This window comes from Callorhinchus milii, unplaced genomic scaffold (assembly GCF_018977255.1).
Source record: "Callorhinchus milii isolate IMCB2004 unplaced genomic scaffold, IMCB_Cmil_1.0 Scaffold19, whole genome shotgun sequence".
Classification (NCBI taxonomy): domain Eukaryota; kingdom Metazoa; phylum Chordata; class Chondrichthyes; order Chimaeriformes; family Callorhinchidae; genus Callorhinchus; species Callorhinchus milii.
In genome coordinates, this window is record NW_024704760.1 from 2577165 (window position 1) to 2597068 (window position 19904).

At 47.5% G+C, this 19904-nt stretch overlaps 1 protein-coding gene across 2 annotated transcripts in view; it reads right to left on the minus strand.

The window, feature by feature from the left end:
* LOC103182475 (prickle planar cell polarity protein 3) overlaps positions 1–10206 on the minus strand; it is a 31035-nt gene extending 20829 nt beyond the window's left edge. For both annotated transcript variants that reach the window (XM_007899520.2, XM_042342224.1), the window contains exon 1: positions 10042–10206. The gene's annotated coding sequence lies outside the window, so the exon portion shown is untranslated. The remainder of the gene's footprint in view (positions 1–10041) is intronic.
* Positions 10207–19904: the final 9698 nt, after the last annotated feature.

A 19904-nucleotide genomic window follows, 5' to 3' on the forward strand; every position in this document is an offset into this window, starting at 1 on the left:
TTCAAAGTGAACGGTTTTCATCAAAGGTGCGATTCCGTGAGATCTGGCAGCTGTCTTCTCCTCACACATAACAGGAATGAAGTGTGACTAAAGTCACCTTTTACATATTTGCTTCCTGCCGTTAACCTCAAGCTATTGTTGGGGATAACACCACATTCTGATGGATGTTGGCCTTGGGTTCTACAGGGCTGGAACCCAATCAGTAGAACATTACAAAGGTGCTATTCACCACATCAAGGAGCTTTGTACTTCGCCTTTGCTCTTGCAAGTCTGGATCGGTCCAGCCAGGTATTTGTCTCTTCCTCCCCACCCCGTCTGCCTGCTCCGGCGGAGGTTATCTTAAAGATCTCCGTGACACTCTTCGAAAAGGGCAGGGACTTTCTCCCAGGGTTGTCCTAGCCAACTAATCCCCGAGTAAAACTGGCCACTCACCTCATGGCTGTACATGGAACGTCGCTGTGCTGAAATTATAATAATAACACGAAGAACGGTTGCATTTGATGTAGAGCCTTATCGTATCATTGAGACATCTCACACCGCTTCACTGAATGTATTGTGGAGTGAAGTGACTGTACATGTTGTGGGCGAAAAAATACAAAATGCACAGTTGCTCCACTTCAGTCTTGACAACGTGATAAGGCGCTGGACGAAATACAAGCATCGTCATATTCTACGTTCAGCCCTTTCTGCACCCATGGCCCACATCCTCCAATACTGTCCCAAAGCCGGTTGCTTTATCCGGTTTCTCTTTATTAAAGGAGTTTATAAAGGACCCACCGTTGAGGAAGGATCTCATTGGGAGTCGGGTTCCACATGTTCAAAGCCCTAGTTTCGCTCTAGGCTCTTTTAATTTCAAATCACCTCCCCCGAGTTCTGCTCTCACGCTTTCAAGTCCGTTTCCTTCTCTCTCTCTCTCTCTCTCTCTCGCTCTCTCCGCTTACATCTACTTGCCAGACAAAAGGGGATATTGTTCCATTAATTGCCTGAAATATGGAGCTCTCAGCAGCTTTGTTGCGCACCGTCCAAAAATAACACCGGTTTAGAATATCCCGTGTCCAGCAAAGTGGAATATGTGCTCCGTTTGTGGCTTGCGTTCAATTTTGGCTTTTGTTATATTTGGCTTTCGCCCCTTTCCCCCCAACCTCCCCCGTCCCCGTTTCATATACAAAAGTAAAGTGTGACTGAGCTTCAAAGTACTTATAAAGATTAATCTACCTTCAAGCCCATCTGACCCCAACACAGAGTTCAGTTTCTATGCCTTCAGTGTTGTAAATGCAATGCCAGACAGGAACACAGGAACAGGATGGAGCCATTCAGCCCACTGAGCCTGTACCATCATTTTCCAATCCCATTTCCCCCACCTCAGCAACATGTCTTTCAAGCCCCTTACTCTCCAAGTAACTAACTGCATGTTTCCCTTTACATGTTTCGAAATGATGTTGTCTCCTAGGTAAGGGCAAATCACTCTCGCCAACCCCTGCGCCTAATACTCTCCGGAATTAGGTAATCAGGATGCATCCCTCTTGGGAGAGGGAGAGAGAGAGAGAGAGCATTCCATTCCAACAATTTTTCTCTGGGATTTCCATGTGTAGGTGGGATGCGTCGAATTCTCAGTTTGGTTTGGAGCACCAGGTGATGGGTTTCACTCGATTGGTAGTGGTATTGGCTCTGCGTTAGAAGGTTCAAGGTCCCCCCCCCACACAGAGGTCCCGTCTGCCTGTCCTCTGGTGGATGTTAAAGATCAAACGGCACTATTCGGTGAGAGAAGGGAGTCTATCCCAATATCCCAGCTGTCAATCCTCCAGCTATATTGGTTGTGACAACTAACCAATTACATGGAAAAAAGATCAAGATAAAACATTGGAGTCACTCATAAGATCAGTTGGAATATTCTCTTTGAATTCCTGAATCTGACAGCGACTTGCGGAGTCTGGGAATTAATGTTTGGGAGGGAGTGGGGGGGGAGGGAGAGTGTGGAGGGAGGGAAGGGGGGCAGGGAGGAAGGAAGGGAGGGTGGGGGGAGGAGGGGAGGGAAAAGAGTGTTGATTTTTTTTAAAAAATCAGGAAAATGGAAGGATACAATAATAATAATAATCCTTGCATTTGACATAGCGCCTTATCACGTCTTCGAGACGTCTCAAAGCGTTTCACAGAATATCCTGTACTGTAAAGTGAATTGACTGTATGTATTTTGTGGCCAAAACGCAGCAGCCAATTGCGCACAGCAGCGTCCCACAAACAGTCATGGATTGAGTGACCACATTATTATTTGTGAATTTTTTTGAAGGTATTATTACTCCCGGAAAAGCGATCCGCCAATCGACTAATGACCGGGTTTCCTACTTACTGCTGGGTTAAACAGAGGCATGCGGAGTAAAGAAACTTGTCTAACATTTCACCCTGCCCGAGAATCGAACCCAGGTTGCGAGGCGAGTGCTGTAACCACTAAGCTACGGGACTCCATGTAAAGGGATGAGCTGGAATGAAAGAAAGCTCTCTCAATCACCGACACTTCCGTTGGATTCCTGAGAAAGAGTGACAGTTCCACTCCGAAGTTCATTAGCCATCAATCAACTTTACACGGCACTTCTGGTGCATTTAGGAAGCTTGTCAGTGTAGAGGTTGATGTGTGGATCTGCCTCGGAGGGCTGTATAATTTATCGTTGCTCGCTGGCCCATATAATTAACCCAAGCCCCAACAACAGCTGGATGAAAGATTGGTTTCCTGAGTTGCCCATCACAGTCTTCATACCAACACAGTCTCGTAACTCAACCCCACGTCTGAAACGACGAGACTTTTCCCTGGACTTGCAATGTGTCACAGAGGGTCACAATACAAGGATTATTGCACTATTTCTCAATGCTGACAATGCAAATTTCCCAAGCGATATAATAATAATAATAATATAATAAGCAGCCAATGGAGAACAGCGGTGTCCCACAAACAGCCGTGGATTGAGCGACCAATTTTTTGGGGGGTTGGAGAGGATCATAACCCCCGGAAAATGATCCCCCAATCGACTAACAACCGGGTTCCTACTTACGACTCGGTAAACAGAGGCGTGTGGAGTAAGGAAACTTGCCTAAGGTTTCGCCTGACGAGGAATCAAACACAGGTCCTCTCGCATACAAGGCGGACGCTCTAACCACTGAGCTACGAGACTCCACAAAATAACCACTAGGTGCTTTCCTGAGTTTTGTACTGAAGGTTTCTTTGCCTCAGATGTAGTCCCCTGACCATGGATAGATCAGGAATCTCCGACAATGCAGCGCACACGCACCGCCAGCATTGCATTGGAGCATCAGCCTAGACAACATAAGTTCCAACTCCCCTGACGTGAGGGCTTGAACCCACAACCTTCTGACGCAGGAGGCGAAGGAGCTACCGACAGAGCCATGGCTGGCAAATCCAGTCAAGAAATCAGTGCAAGACAGAGGAAGGAAGGAGGAAATCAGTCGAGGAATGAATGAGAGAGAAACAGGAAGGAAATGTGTGCCGTGCCGTGATGTAAATTGGGTTGAGGACTCATCCGTCTGAATGAGTCTGGACTGGACTGAGCCGAGGGTTGGTGGGGGTGTCTCTGAGTTCTCGCTTTCACTGCTGGTGTCCGATTTCCACATTGTTCCCAATGGCAGAGTCATGAAAGAAGCTGTGATGTAGATTGTAATAATCATAATATAAGAACATAAGGGCATAAGAATTAGGAGCCATTCGGCCCCTCGAGCCTGCCCCTCCATTCGATAAGATCATGGCTGATCTTCTGACCTAACTCTAATAATCGCTGGCTAAAAGTTTGCAGATCTCCTGCTGGGGAGAGAACCTATCGAGAGGAGAGAGTCTGGCAAATATATCAGTGTGTGTTCATTTCAAGCTGGTGGTGGAGAGAAGGGGGGAGGAAATGGGAAGTGGGGTGGGGGGGGGGAGAGAGAGAGAGAAGACGAGGAAGGGGAGCGAGAGACTAAGGTAAAACCTTAAGGACTCCAGTCAGTTTTTTGTATTCACATCTGGTCAGTTCCAGTCTGCGTTTTCAGCATCCACAATGCTTGAGCTTTTTCGCTCACTTTCGCAGCCCCAGAAATGCAGCTCTGGAAATATTATGAACGAGCCTGAAATCCCACCTCGTCTTAGTCTGCAGAGACCGTCTTTTCGACTTCAATTTAACCCAGAATTGCCAAAATACGTTCTTAAATCCAAGGCTTGATTTGGAAGTTGTTGCACCGCTTTACACAGTCGTATCGCTTCGCAGTTTCACCCCCCCCCACCCCACCCCCCCATGAAGATTCACAGGATATACAGTACTTCAAAGTGGAGTGACTGTGTGTATATTTTGTAGGCGAAACACAGCAACCAATTGTGCAAAGCAGTGTGTCCCACAACCAGTTGCGGATTGAATGACCGCATTTTTTTTGGAGGGATTATCACGTCTGCCAATTGTCTACCAACTGGGTTCCTACCTGCGGCTAGGTAAACAGAGACGTGCGGAGTAAGGAAACTTGACGGATTTTTAGTTGCGATAATGAAGCACTCTGGTGCTGAGGGGGTTAAACACAGGTGAACGACTGGCTGGTCGACTGATTGGAATTTTTTTTGAGCGTCGAAACCGCCGTGTCGGAAAGTTTAAGATCGTTTGTGATCTTAATAACGCGAACATGAAAGAGAATTCCCCCTTCCCTCGCCTCCTCTCCTCCCTCCGTTAATTATTTTTCAGTACCTCCTCGCTTAGGCTTGACATTCTCACATTTCAGCCACTCTTGGCTGCCCTGCACACATTACCCGTCAAACGTTCCCCTAATGTTGACTCACTGCGGTCTCATGCACTGGAAAGCAAATAGACTGTGTGCTCAAGGCTTGTGTTTTCATTGTGACCCAGAACAACAGACAGGATTCCACCGCAGCGCCAAAGAGATGGAAGATTTTCCCCTATTAATTCCATCAATCGACTTAAACGGTTCTTATCAGGGGTTTTTTGTTAACCCAACAGGGTATTAATTGAATCACCGATTCATTCGCCCCTGTAAACGATTTCATCCCAAAGTGATTTATGAATGATAATAATAATAATAATCCTTGCATTTGAGATAGTAGCAACTTATCACGTCGTTGAGACGTCTCAAAGCGCTTCACAGGTACTTACTTACCATCAAATGCCTTGGACTGCAAATGCAAACACACAAGTTTCTCCTGGTGTTTTTCCCGGTATCCTGACCAACAACCCAACCCTCCGGGTTAAAATCGATCAGTCGTTTTGCGTCAGGCACATTACTCCATTCAAATTAGCTGCTGCGTTTTGCCTACAAATCCACGGTCCCTACACCTTTCAGTAATTGCCTGTGAACTGTTCATTGAGATCAAATACTATATACACTGTCACACCACGCTACAGTATATCCTGTGAAGCGCTTTGAGACATCTCGCGATATAGTTCTCGTATCAGATGCGATTATTATTAATTATTGTTTATTATTATTGTTGTTAAATGCATAATGTCTTTCTGACGATGTGTGGTGCCTTCTGAACAAAATCCAGTGGGAAGGAGCGAAATCATTTAAGGCCGGTATTAAAATAATAATAATAATAAAAAATAGTGATGATGAATGACTGGCCGACAGAGTGACTTCCTGTTGTCAAGCACAGACAAAGTTCTTCATTGCAACTGAAGTTCCTAATATTGAGTGTGGGAGTCAGGGAAGGAGGCTGACACAATGCCAATCGGAGCACACCTTGAAACAAGAGCTCATTGCATAAACTCTCGCCGTGGAGACCGATTCCCTCGTGGGATGGGGTTGCAGCTCAGTTAGGCTCACAAGAAGGAATTTCGTCTCATTTAAGAAGCCATATAAGGCCACGCAGGAAGAGCGAGACTGCCATGATATCACGGTAACCGCTTGAAACAGCCTAAGGAGTTCCAGGAGGGAGTGGGATAATAATCCACCAGTCATGCAAATCCACCCTGAGCTTCGGAATCACAGAGCGTTGAGAGTTTGCAAGCCTCGGTTTCCTTTCCTGTACGGGTTCTCGAAAACACTGTAAGCAAAAGAACTAGCCGACCAAATCCGTGCCCGAGCTAACCATAGCACAGCCCCGCACACTGGGTTCGATGCCCCGCATTGTTAACGAGTAAATAGATTTTAAAGGAAAGAAAAGCACACGTGAGCCGAGCAAAGTAATAAAAGACGATCCCACATGAAAGCGGGAAGGGAGGCGACAGGAAACACAAGATTACCTATGGCTTTCCTGTGGGAAATGTGTGACTAATTTCGTCCACCACTTTCTAAATCTCCTTCGGAATTTGTAGCCAACAATTACAAACTGCGAGAACGTTCACAAGAGCCAGGGGTTCGTGCTTTGCCAAGCGATGAAGAAAGAGAGAGACAGAGAGAAAGAGAGAGGTGCAGAGGGAATGAATTTCCACTCAATTGCTTTGAACTGAATCCACGGCTAACTAATTCGGCTCATGTGCCTACAAGGCGTTGCCGTACGTATGGCAGATGGACGGACTGAGGAACGATTCTGTTAATCTGCAGCAATGAATAAATAACGATGATAATAATAATCATCATCTTCGTATTTGATATAGAACCCACGGCATCAAAGTCGCACAGCTCCTTGCTGTCAACTCTTAAGTGGCTGTGCCTTTGGAAGCAAATGTGACAGGCACTTTGCCCTCAGTGTTGTCCCACAAAGAGAAGATTGTGTGTTCAAGCCCCACGTCAGGTCTTGATCTGATAATCCAGGCTGACACTCCAGGGCAGGAATAGGGGTTAGCGTTGCATTGTTGGAGGTGCTGTCATTTGCATGAGCTGTTAAATCAAGGTCCCATCTGCCTGCCTGTTCATGATGCTAGAAGAGAGTTGTTTTTCACCCCCCCCCCCCCCCCCCCCCGCCCACTCCGCACTCCCCACCCCCCCAGGGCCCTGGCCAACAATCCTCCAGATAAATTGACTGCTCAGTTTGGCTGTTTGTGGAACCCCAACTGTGCGCAAATTGGAACCCCGCATTCGCCTCCAAATACACCGACCGTCGCTGTGAAATGCTTTGAGATGTCGCGACGTTATAGGCGCAGTATCAAGGGCAAGGATGTTTATATTTATGAGGTGAGTGACCACTCTATTTGCAAGATTGTTGGACACTGGGAGACCCCCCCCCCCTCCCACCCCCCACTTCTCTTCCAGATCTTTAACATTCGCCTGACCAGACAGATGGGTTTAACGTGACATCCTCTGACAACATTGCTCCCCACATCCCCTGGCACTAGAATAGAAAGTCCCAATGGGAGACTTGAGCCCACAACAATAATAATAATAATCCTTGTATTTGATGCAGAGCCTTTCACAGCAGGAGGACATCCCAAAGCGCTTCACAGGATTTACTGTGGAAACATGTATTTTCCTGGTGAAAACTGCAGTCAATGTTGCCCAGAACAATACCCCGCGGCTATGAAGTGTGACTGACCAATTTTAGCTGGGAGTATAAACTCTCAGTTTGGTTTGGACGCTCTGAAGCACGGTGATGTGTTTCCGCATATGTCCGACACCCACCTCCCCACCCCCCCAGCTGACCCAGAAATATAGCTGGGGGCTTTTCCGACAGGACACTGGGAGAGAAACCCCCTCCTCTTCTTCAACTAACGCCACTCAATCTTTAACCATGCAGACGGGAGCTCGGTGTTACGAGTCACCCGAAGGACGGCACCTCTGACAGCCCCCAGCACTGCAATTGGAACATCAGCCCGGACTGTGAGTTCAAAATCGCGACGTGGGGCTCGAGCCCCCGACCTTCTGACCCAGAGGTGAGAGTGAGCCAGGCTGATGCTTGTTGAAACCAGTTGAAGTCAAGCTGACGCATTCAAAGGCGTCTTTGTTACTCCTGATCCCAAAATAATTCATCTTTGACACAATAACCCTCACGTCAGCAATCCACAACCTCTGTCAATGGCACCAATTGCCTCCAGCCAGTAAGACCCAGTCTGTGCTTTACCTGCTCCGTACAGCAAACTTAAGAGGGTAGATGTTTCCTATCAACACTTTGCTGGATTCCTTTTATCCGGATTCTCAAAACCGCGACATTTTGTTAATTATTACAGTGATTTTTCTCTGGAGACCGTGAGCTTTGTTAATGTTTCATCTCAGCACTCGGAGCTTGAAGTCCGCTGCATACGTCAAGTTGGTACTGTTGTCGTTGACAACTTATAAGCGGGAACAATATGCAACGATTCAAATCATCCCTTAAATAAGCATGAAAAACCTCTTCCGCAATCGTGCCCAAATCCGGAAAAGGAGTATTTAGACAGTGAACTGCGCCACCTGTAACCCTGCAACACGGTCGAAGAGGAAGGTCTTTGGGAAAGACCCGAAGATGGGGAAGGAGGGGGCAAGGAGGAGAGATTGAGGGAGAGAGTTTTGGGGTCGGGGGGGGGGAAGTGGCGGAAAGCGATATCGATGCTGTCAATCTGGACAAGAATTGACGCCGCTTCAGCTCGTCCGATTTAAACCGAGTTTGAGCTTAATGTCTGACCGCTTGCTTGCTCTGTGTCGCTGAAGGGTTCAGTCCAGTCTTCATTAACTTGTTTTTTTTCTGCAAAAGTGGCCTCAGAGCCGATAACGCAGGAAGGTTCCTCTGCGCTCTGATTGCTCTGATTTACTGAGTTCGGCCGTTGCCAAGTCGCAGTTTGGCTCCTCACATGGTTGTACTCAGCACTTGTGGAGGTTTTTTTTTCTGGTCAATTTTATTTTTTTGTTTTGTATTTCCTCCCTCTTTTTTTCGCTCTCTCTCATTTTTTTTTGCTCTTTTCTTTCTCTCTTTCACCTTCCCCCCCCCCTCTCTCTCTCTCTCTCTCTCTTTCTCTCTCACTTGTCTCTCCTTCCCATTCTCTCTCTAAGAAGGTAAGAGTTTGCGAAGTGAAAGAGGACCAAGGTCCATCCAGTTCGACTTCCACCATCCTGGCAGTCACTTGACATGTCGTGACGCAAACTAGATACCGTATCCCCGAGATATTATTTCCTAAGATAAATCTCTGTCTCCTCTTTCTTTTCTTTCTTGCTCTCTCTCTCTCTTTCTCTGTCCCTCTTTCTCTCCCTCTTTCCCTCTCCCTTTCTCTCTCTCTATCTCTTTAACCCTCCCTGTACCATTCCCTGTCCCCCCCAGCTGAAAAAGTGAGCAGTCAGATTGCTCCCAGCCATCTGCCAAGTTCCTCTGTGCCAAACCCTGGGAGGTAAGTGGGTGCAGACTGGAATAATTTGGGAGAGGAGAGAAGAGGAAGAGCTGAAATCTTTTGCTTGTAGGAAGGAAAACCTCATTTATAAGTGGTTGTGAACAGACTCAGGGTGGTGGGAGATGCCGGGTGGGGGGGGGAGAGAGGGGAGAGAGAAAACCTTCTGCACTTCATCATGTCTTGTCTCCCTCCCCCCCTTTGTGAGAACAGCGCAGTCTTTACTGTGCGCCTTCACCACTGGAACGCTTTATTGTTCCAAGTAAACTCGCTCTGTGCGTGTGTGTGTGTGTGTGCGTGTGTGTGTGTTTGCGTGTGGGGTGGTCTCTCACTCTCGCCAACGACTGTATCTAAACACAATCCATTCTGCGATCGTTTCCAACACCCCAAAAGAAGCTGTTGATCTTTCCTTGGATCACAGATCCGGTCGGACGACCGGTCCTTGTAACCGTTGCCAAGAATAACCGTTGCCGACATGTGCCCGGATCGGAGACGGTTTAAATCTCAGCCGTTCAACGGGCGACCGAGTCTATCCTATCTGCGCTCGGAGACTTAAGAGAAAGAGCGACGGGAAATTTCTATCAGTCTTCTTTTTAGATATATATATAAAATGCAACTAAAATAAAAAAAGCTGTCAGAAAGGGAAAACAACAAAACCTCCCAAAACTGCGGTCTCGATGGAAGTGGGGGCGATGGGGGGGGGGAGGAAGGTGGGGGGGCATGGAGGGTGGGGGAAGAGTGGGGGCGAGAGGGCGCAAGTGCAAGCGTTCTCTCCGACTCAAGATATAAGACTTAACAAAGTTCATTAACAAAATAATAGTGGCAGACTTACCCTGAGACGCAGAACAAATGGACCTCTGGTGCTCTTGACAAGAGTATAAAAGGCACCGCACTTTCCTTCTGTCTCTCTCACTCTCGCTCTCTCGCTCGCTCTCTTTGTTTAGATTTTAATTTTCCACCCAATCTGATTTGTGACAAGTTCTCAGATGGGACGGGTGCAGGCGTGAGGGTGGGGGTGGGTGGTGGGGGGGGGGGGGAGTGAGAAGTGCTTTTTTTTTTTGCTTTTCCCCACCCCCTTCTTCTGTTTTCAGGCTAACAAGCCTCTCTCCTTTCTTGGTCGTTTTTAACTGACGTGTTCAGCAGCGAGTTAGTTGATTGCCGGCCGTCTACACAGGAAAGGGAGAAAGCGAGTATATATATACGCTCAACACACTGACTGCCTTTTCAGCCCAGTGGCCAATACCAGCGGAGTTCTGTACTGTATATCACTGTGGGAGGAACGAGAGAGAGAGAGAGAGAGAGCACATTGAGAGAGAACAGTCAGTGGTGTTTCGCTGGAGGGGCTGTTAACTCTTTGAAGCCCGCATATTCTTAATCAGCCCGCACCCGCCCAGCGACCTACCGGAGCTCGGAAATGGTCAAGGAGAAGATGACCGGAACCGCCAACCTATTTCCGGCATTAATGCTGGAAGGAAGGAAGCTCTGCCTTTCCCGTAATGTTCATGTCGTGCTCATTTTTAATACAACAACAACAACTTGCATTTATTGGCACAGATGTTCGTCAGGTCCGGCTATCGAGGGATATATACACACAGTCACTGCACTTTACGGTATATCCTGTGAAGCGCTTTGAGACGTCGCGAAGACGTGATGAGGCGCTGCGTCAAATGCGAGGACTATTTTTCTTCTCATTATTAATTGGGGTTGAGATCAGCCATGACCTTATAAAAGGGCGGAACAGGCTCGAGGGGCTGAATGGCCGTACTCCCGTTCCTATGGCCCGAAGATGGTGAAGGAGGGGGCGACGAGGCAGAGGGATTGATGATGATTATAGCTCAAATCCTTCAATGTTGCTTCTCCCAGACCACCCCTTCCCCCCCCCACAACCCCACCCCACCCCCCGCCCCCACTCCAACCCTCAACATCTGACATAAACCAGTTGTTGGGAAGGTGAGTGTTTTCCTGTTGGCTTCCTGCTGTCGGACAGACATCTGCTTGTCTTGTCACTTTCCACTTCATAAATCTTCACGAGGTAAAGGACCTGGAGCCTGTGTTTATAAACGCATCACCTCCACACTTGGTTTCCGCTTTTTAACCCGAGCGGCATTAACCCCTTTCGCTGACTCAGTCCGGCTTTTACCCCTCGCACAAGGATAGGGTCCCAGAGCCAGACAAGCGCTCTGGGACCCTACCCTGGGTGAGGGGGGGGGCGCTATGTAAACGCAAGTCGTTGTTGTTGTTGTTTGAGATTGGATGGAATTACAATCCTTGCATTTCACGTAGCGCCTCATCGCGTCGTCGAGACGTCTCAAAGCGCTTCCACGCCAGTTTCGCCGCGTGTGTTTTGTAGGCGAACACGGCAGCCAATTTGCGCACGGCAAGTTGGAGGTGCCGTACCTTTCGGATGTTAACCCGAGGTCTCGTCTCTGCCTGTTCAGGAGGATGTTAAAGGGTCCCACGGCGCTATTCGAAAAGGGTTAGGGAGCTTTTGTATCCCGGTGTCCTGGCAGCGTTACAGTATGTTCTGTGAAGGGCTTTGAGGCGTGATAAGATGCTTTGTCAATTGCAAGGATTAGTATTTATTTAGTTATTTAGTTATTTAGTTATTTAGTTATTTAGTTATTTAGTTATTTAGTTATTTAGTTATTTAGTTATTTAGTTATTTATTTATTTATTTATTTAGTTATTTATTTAGTTATTTAGTGATTTAGTTATTTAGTTATTTATTTATTATTATATACGCTTACTATCCATAAAAGCGTACTATCCATCCGTGGAAACTCTACTGCAAGTGAGCGAGGAGTAAACTGTGAAGCGCTCTGAGACTCCGTCCGGCGTGGAGGGCGCTATATAATCCAAGTTGTTGTTGTTGTTGTTGCTGTTGTAAACGTGTGGGACAGGCTTCCTCGCGAGACGGACGATGGAAGCAGAAAAAGTCGATTCTTTCAAGCGCAAACGAGATAGATTTCTGCTCGGAATTAGTATCTGGGGGACACAGTAATATAGCGTATTGTGCGAAGCGCTTTGAGAACGTCTCGATGACGTGATAAGGCGCTGTATCAAATGCAAGGATTATTAATATTATTATTGCTGTTGTAGTCTGGGACACGGCATGTCGAGCGACCTGCCAGGACGGTGGAAGGCTAACTTGGTCTTCTTTCGCCTGGCAAATTCTTATGTTTCCTACAACATAATAAAGGTTCAGGCCAGCGTACAGCAATGCATTGATTGGAAGTGACACTGAGTTCTCTGGTGTAATCCTTGCTGCTTGGGAGAGTCCGTGTAATGGGCAGATGGAAGTTTCACGCTGGTTTGATTCTTGCTCTGTCACCCTGGAATCTCTAACCCACAGTCGCTTAGCAACAAAAACACTGACCGCCTAGGAAATGGGGGGTGGGGGTGGAGGGTGGGGTGGGGGGGGTGGTTGTGGGTGGGTGGGTGCTGGGGCCAGCTGCGTCTCTCTTGCTAATGGAGGGCTGGATGTGGGGATGTAGAGTAGCTCCAATTGATTTGATATCTGACTGTATCCAGCGACACGGCTTTTGTTCAATTGGGTGTGGATCCAATCGCAGATCGTAATCCCTTAAAACCCAAAGGTTTTTGCAACTCCTGTTGTACATAGCCATTGGATCCAATAACATCTCCGAACTGAGTCTCTCTCTCCCCCTTTCTCTCTCGCTCTCTCTCTTTCTCTCTCTCTATAGAGGACGTTTTGCTAAGCACGATAAAGAGATTAAGTTTGCTCAAAGCTATGGTCGTTCGACAGATACAGTATACGATTAAAACCCATAATGGGACAACTGCTGTGCCTTTTCCTATCGTGCGTCCACACAATGAGTCGTCTTATGGAGCATGTAGATGGAGCATTAGAATGGGGGGGTGGGGGGGGAGAGAGAAAGAAGTCAGAGTCCCCAAGGGCCTAAGGGTAAATGCATCACTCTGTCAACAGCTTGGGACGCTTAATAAATTCTCCACGTTCAAGTGGTTAAGTAAGGGCTTCCATCCCTCTCTCACTCCCAGCACTCTGCCCCAATCTGCACCTAAAGGGGAGGCTTCTCGTCGTAAAACAAGGAGACTTTCCACCTTGTTAAATAATCTTCTGACCTGCACTCTATTGCTTGGAGGACAAAATATACAAGCGTCTAGTAACATTTACTGCTGGTCAGGTTCTCGCAAGCCCCACCGTAGTGAACTGGTGTGCACATAATAATAATAATATTAACAATAATAATAATCCTCGCATTTGATATTGCGCCTTATCATGCTGTTGAGACGCCTCAAAGCGCTTCACAGGTTATACTGTAAAATGCATCTTGTGGGCGAAACCCAGCAGCCAATTGCGCACAGCAGGTCCCACAAACAATCGTGGATCGAGTGACTACGTTTTTTTTTAAAAAAAATTTTTCGAGGGATTATTATCCTGGGAAAGCAATCCACCAATCGACTAACAACTGGGTTCCTACTTAATGTTAGGTAAACAGAGGCAGGTGGAGTAAGGAAACTGCCTGGGAAACAATACAAACATTGTTCGGTTTATATTGGGGAAAACCCTGGTGTGGCTTTATTTACGCTTTAATCCAACAGCTCGTTTCATTCTGTGTCGAATACAGACCCTCTCGCGGAACAAAACTCTTAGTAAATCCAATGCAGATTGACGTTTGGAAAGTGCAACTGTGACGGCCTGGTTCTTGTCTGTCGCTGTTAAATGTTTTTGGGTGGAGGATTTTTTGAGGTTAGTTGCCCAACGTGAACTCTGTTTGGAGAAGAGCCAGTGTTGTGGCCTGGAACAATATTAACTTAAGAAATGCCAGGAAATCGATTTAAACGGATGATGCAGTCGCCCGCCTGCTTGTTGCAAATTGGATTTGACAGATGCTTTCCATCACATGAGGTTGAGTTCCAAGGAACAGCTACCGCTTGTGTTAACCTATAGAACCTGCAACAGGTAGGAATGGTTTTACAACAGCAATAATAATAATATTAATAATAACAAAAGTGGTCCATGGGAAATAACTAGTGCCCTCTGGAGACTTGTTCTGGAGTGGAGTCTTGTAGCTCAGTGGTGAGAACACTCGCCTCGCAAGCGAGAGGACCCGGGTTCGATTCCCAGCCAAGGCGGAACCTCAGGCCAGTTTCCTTGCTCCACACGCCTCTGTTTACCTGGTGGTAAGTAGGAACCTGGTCGTTAGTCGCTCGGCGGATTGCTAACCTGGGTGAATAATCCCACACACAAAACAAAAATTGGTCACTCAATCCACGACTGTTTGTGGGGGACGCTGCCGTGCGCAATTGGCTGCCGCGTTTCGCCCACAAAATATGCAGTCAATTCACTGTACAGTATATCCTCTGAAGCGCTTTGAGACGTCTCAATGACCCGATAAGGCGCTGTATCAAATGCAAGGATTATTATTGGTAGTAATTATTATGATTAGTGTCAGGGGGACGATAGATACCCCCGACAGAAAGAAAATAGGAATTAAACAGGCAGGAGAAGGGGAGGGAGGGGGAGAGGGAGGAAAAAAAATTGGTAGGGAAAAGAAAATGTGAACCAAGGTATTTTTTTCCCTTAAACTATTCCACATTGTATATGCCCTCAACACACTTACGTGCGGTAACAAAATATTTCTGAGTACATTTCCTTCCAGGTGTCCTTTAATGCAGGCTGCCTTACAGCACTGTTGTTTCAGGGCTGGCAGGATCAAGGTCCTAGAAAGGAATTTCTTTGGCCTTCCCCCCCCCCCCCCCCCCCAACTTCTCTCCATTTATTTTCGCACCAGAGAGAAAAAAAAACCCCACAAAGAGAAGTGGGAACAAAGAGAACCGCAGGCAGAGACCAAACCCAACTTTTATAAAGCTAACCGGTGGAAAGTCAAACCTCGATGCGTTGCGTTTATTTTCTGTCCAAATTTTGTGAACGCGCACACGGCCGCGCAAAATTAGGTATGTAAAGCGCCTTTGGCGTCTGGAGGATGTCCCGAGGCACTGAGCAGCCGGGAATCGGAGCCCGAGCGTGGGGTTGGGAGGGGGCAGAGCCGGGATGAGGGAGGGCAGAGGGGTTCGGAGGGCGGCTGAAGGTCCGATGGAAAAGGAGTCGTGCCTTGAAGGGGGCCAAGGGAAGGAGCGAGGCCAAGGGATTGGGAGATGGGAGTTCCAAAGGCCGGACATCAGAAGCCAAGGAACGCCACTTCTGTTTGTTTTGGAGTTTCTCCTGGTAGTTCCCCAAAACGAAACAATCAGTCGCTCGCTTCCGAGGCCGTTTGTGGGACCTCGATCGCTGCGAGCAAATTGGCTGCAGGATTCATCTGCACGACACACAGTCACTGCACTTTAGAGTAAATTCACAGCCACTACACTTTACAGTCGCTACATTTTAGTTTCGCCCACGAAATATGCAGTCAGAACCATCCTACATTATATCCTGTGAAGCGCTTTGAGACGTCTCGACGACGTGATGAGGCGCTATATCAAATGCAAGGATTATTATTATTATAAATCCCGTGAAGCGCTCTGTTTAAATGTGAGGATTATTCTTATTATAATAACTCTTGTGGGCTGAAACATCTTATAAAAACTGATGAAAAATGGTTGACCGCCAGTTTACCACGGCTTCGCTCGCTCGCTCGCTCGATCTAAACCATCTGTTTCAGAAACTGTTTTCAGACCAGGGTTACAGATGGCTCCCCTCAAATTGATTCTAAAGTACGTTTCACACTGTTTTCTTGCTGCTCTGTTTTTACACACAACTGCCTTGTGGTTTGCTCCCACCGTAAAATAAGGGTCACTTTGATTCCCTTTCCACCCAGAAATTTAGGAACTGGGTCTTGGCGTGCGTCTCATGAGTTGGCACGGTCACGATTTTCTACAGCCGGAGGGAATGATTGAGACAACACGGGACCACAGTAATTACCCGACATTCTGCCTACGGAGACCTTTGCTGGTGCCAGCTTCATCACTGGAACTCACTGTTCCGACGGCAATTGTGACTGAATTGCAATCAGAATAATAAATAATAACTTATAATCCTTGCATTCGACTGAGCGCCATATCCCGATTTAGAGAACGCCTGAAAGCGCTTCACGGAATATACTGTGAAGCGAATTCACTGTGTAGTTTGCGGGCGAAAAGCGGCAGCCGATTGCGCACGGCAGCGTCCCACAAACAGTCGTGGATTGAGTGACCGAATTATTATTTAGAAAACATTTTTTTGAAGGGATTATAAACCCCGGGAAAGCAATCTGCTGATCAGCTAACAAACCAGGTTGCTAGTGGAGCGAGGAAACTTGCCTAAAGTTACGCCTTTCCCGGGAATCGAACCCGGGTCCTATTGCTTGTGAGGGGAGCGCTCTAACCAATATGCTCTACATGGCAGATATCACCTCTACCGGATTGAAACGCCTTCTTCACAGACTCCTTCGCGAAGATGTTTTTTTGACTGTACTCTGGGACAGTTTTGGAGTTGGTGACTCTCGATTGCGTGTTGGAGCTTTCTTGTGTTGACCTCCCGCTGGGGGTTTGGCAGGAGCTCAAGAAAAGAAGAGCCAAAGTTCAGTTGGGGGGAAGTGGAGACATTCCTGCAATTGATTTTCGCTCTATGAGCGCCTCTGCCTTCACCATCAGCAACATCCGTCTTTGACAGCCTGGCGTCTCTATCGTGACAACGTCCAAAAATCTTCATTTATGTAAATTTATGTAAAATGTGGGCAGCCAATTTACACACAGCCAACGTCCCACAAACAGCCACGGAGTGAGTGTGACCCATTTTATCTGGGGGTGGTGGGGGTGGGGTGGGGGAGGGTGTGGAATTGTTGGCAGGGACAGTGGGAGAGAGAAACTCCCTTCTCTTTTTGAATAGCGCCACGGGATCTTTAACGTCCACCTGAACAAGCAGACGGGACCTCAACTTGGCGCTCATTCAACGAACGATCTTGGTTGCTTTAGAGTCCTGGAAGGTGGGCTTGAGTTCAGCACAGACAGACGGGATGAATATCTGCCATCTGGAGCTCTAATTGTAATTTAGTTATAGAGGGCACAATAGCACGTTGCGTGATCAGTCTCCGAGCGCAGTTTCAAAGAGTTGGCGGTGACGTGTTTGGGATTTGCTATTCACAAATCCTTTTTGCTTAGACTCCCAGTGGCATTGACTGGCCAGTGTCCAAGATGAGATAGGACATCAGGATAGGAACTCTCAACAGGCACATCCCCCTGAGGTGTGTTGAGTTAAGAGAATTGGTTGACGTCCAATAATAATAGTAATATAATGATAATAATCCTTGCATTGACGGGAGGGTGGGGTGGGGGGGGGGGAGTGTGGGGGTCAGGGCCAGGTGGAATTTGGGAGCTACCTCGAAACATAACTTTTTAACTTTCATTTAAATGAAAATAAGAATCACACAGAGTTTGTTTGCTCGAAGTTCCAGTATAAACAAACCCCCTGTATCCCATCCCCAAGATCTATGACCCTTCTCGGCTAAAGGATGGCGTGCGATCGATGGAGAATCTTTCTGGGATTCCAGTTCTCTCGTGAGTCTGGTAAAGGCACTCTCCCCTTCCTCCCACTCTCTTACCCTCCCCCACTCCCCCCTCCTCTCTCCCGCTCCATATAATTTCCAGTTTTAGTGTCGGGCCAAGAGGGTCCTGTCCCCACAGATTTCCGTGCAGACGTGTAGTCAATAAATCCGCCTCCTGAGAGTGCGCTGCATAATCTGGTTGCTGTGATAAGCAGACGGAACGGAACAGAAAGACAGTAAATAATTGATGGAGCATAACACTTCACAGGTTTCCTTTGCTTGTTTTCATCAAGCTGACGTGGGCAATACCATACGCTGGAGAGCCGGGAGGGATGGCACAGGTCAGCCTGGCTCAGTCGCCAGCACTCTCTACCCACCTCCCCACCCCATCACAAAGTTGTGGGTTCGAGCCCCACACACGGCCTCGAACAGTGGAGTCTTGTAGCTTAGCCTCGCCTCGCGAGCGAGCGAGAGGAACCGGGTTCGATTCCCGGGCGGGTCAGGGAGAAACAGTAGTCAAGTTTCCTTACTCCACACGCACACACACACACACGCTTCTGTTTAACCCAGCAGTAAGTAGGAACCTGGTTGTTAGTCGATTGGCGGATCGCTTTTCCGGGATTAATAATCCCTTCCAAAAATTCATAAGTAATAATGTGGTCACTCAATCCACGACTGTTTGTGGGACGCTGCTGTGCGCAATTGGCTGCTGCGTTTTGGCCACAAAATACATACAGTCAATTCACTTTACAGTACAGGATATTCTGTGAAGCGCAGTCCATCGGATGAGGTCCCGTCAAGACAGACGTTAAAGATTTCGGCTCACCGTTCGAAAAGAGGAGAGAGTTTCTCTCGCTATCCTTGGCTGACAATCCTTCACAGTAATTGGCCATTCACCGCAATTGGGTGCTTTGCTGTCCCCGTGTTTGTCTGCAAAGTACAATCAGGACACATGACAGCAATTACCGTGAAGTGCTTTGAGGCATTTGGACCTTATAGGCAGCATAAAGAGGAAGCTTTTTCCTCTCTTCATTTTATTGTTGGCGTGAACTCATCTGTGGATCAAACCGAAGGAACGCTGTCTCTTTAAATGTAGGTTGACGTGTGCGCGGGTTTGTACACTGATTAACACCAGGCTTCGCACACACTCACACACACACACACACACGCAAACACACACACACACGCACGCACACACAAAAAGGCTTTACTTCCATTGAGATGCAGACATCTCTGGCCTTCAGCCATTTTGGCATCTACCCGATCCATTGCTATATTATACTGTATCTTTGCCCAGATTTAGCAAGGAGAACTCTGGCCTCTCAGTAACGCTACATATAATAATAATAATAACAAGCCTTGCATTTGATATGGCGCCCTATCACGCTGTCGAGACGTCTCAAAGCCCTTCATAGGATGTACTGTAAAGCGGATTCACTGTGTATTTTGTGGACGAATGCGGCAGCAAAGCAGTGTCCCACAAACAGCCAAGTGCTTCCAGAAAGAACTGTATTTTTATTAACCGAGCAATGCTTTTTGCGTAACCTTTGCTGTTCCCGGGTTCCTGGCCAACAATTCCCCCCCAAATAAAAAAAAATTAATCACTCGCTCCGTGGCTGTTTGTGGGAAATTGCAGCATCCAGTTTTGCGCACAGCAGTGTCCCACAAACAGCTATCATTGTGTATTCTCTCGCCGCCCCCCGCGCTCCTTGCTCACTGTGTGCCAACCCTTCAGTATTATGACATACATATTAATGAGGACCAGAGGCTTACTTTAATCAAGAAGATTTTAGAAAGTCCTTCTGTCAGGAACGTGACCTATTGTTTCACGTCGACGGAGTTGTTGTACGAATGGGTTGTGGTGTTGAGTTGCGTTCGGGCTGCGTTGAGTTGCGTTTGAGTTGTGTTGTGTTCTCCCCCTTTCCGTCTCGTCCCCACCTCTCTGTCTACCTTACAGTCCCGCCTTAAAAACCTACCTCTTTCGACAGTGCCTCTGGTCGCCTCCCACTTCCCATGTCTAGTTCCGGAGAGTAGCAGGCGCAGGTTTGCAAGAGCCGAGGCTTAGGGGACCCCAGAGTTCCAGAGCGTACAACGGGTTTAACTGCTGGAGATAAGCGCTGTCCTGCAAGCTTCCCACCGGTTGTTGAGGTGGTTCTACCTCTCATTGGTATTCCTCCCAAAAACGCTC